Below are 916 nucleotides of genomic sequence, written 5' to 3'. Positions count from 1 at the left end.
TTCCTCTTTGGCCAAGCCCTCATCAACTTTTTCACGTTTCACTTGAAAAGGAAGTTGAGGGTGGAGAGGGAAGTGTGGATTTGTAGCAAGTTTGTTGAAAGGTGGGTGAATGTTGGAAGAACGGCCAGTGTGAAAGGACCATTTCTGAGCGTGCACCTGTAAACAAAAGGAGAAGCGCTCTTGCCCTGTTGTTCAGGCACCCGTGACTTTTGTGGGTTTTTTCATGAGGTCCTTAATGCGCTTCCCCTATTGGGAGTTTTGAATTGTTTAATTCTAATTGTTATTATATTGTTTACACGTTGTAAAACCCATTGTATCGTCCTGTTTTGTCTTTTATGTTGTTGTATGTCTCTTAATGTAATTTTATGTAAGCCCTTGTGGCCAATAAACGAATTAATTATTATTATTATTATTATTATTATTATTATTATTATTATTATTATTATTATCATTATTATTATTATTATTATTATCATTATTATTATTACCCGAACAGTTTGTGTAAATGTAATGAAATTCACCTGTCATTTTATTCATTCCTCCAGGGCGTGATTGTTAATAATTCACAAATATATTGTCCTCATGCATTTTGAGTACTGAAAGCGTAGTAGATTCAGAATATTTTCAGAGAATGTGCACTTTCAGATATTCCTCAAAATTGCAGCCGTTTTGATGTAAAATGTTCGGCAAATTCTGTCGAACTACTGCTACTGCGCATGACTTCATACCTATGCCCATTGAATCAGTTGGGACTGATATATAGATTAGAGGCATTTTTTCCTGGTTGTCCCTGGCAACAATATCTGACCTGTTACCCTTGATCTTCTTTCTTCTTCTTTATTATTATTATTATTATTATTATTATTATTATTATTATTATTATTATTATTATTATTATTATTATTATTATTATTAT

This window comes from Octopus bimaculoides, chromosome 16 (genome assembly GCF_001194135.2).
Source record: "Octopus bimaculoides isolate UCB-OBI-ISO-001 chromosome 16, ASM119413v2, whole genome shotgun sequence".
Taxonomy (NCBI): domain Eukaryota; kingdom Metazoa; phylum Mollusca; class Cephalopoda; order Octopoda; family Octopodidae; genus Octopus; species Octopus bimaculoides.
Note: the sequence above shows the minus strand (reverse complement) of the source record.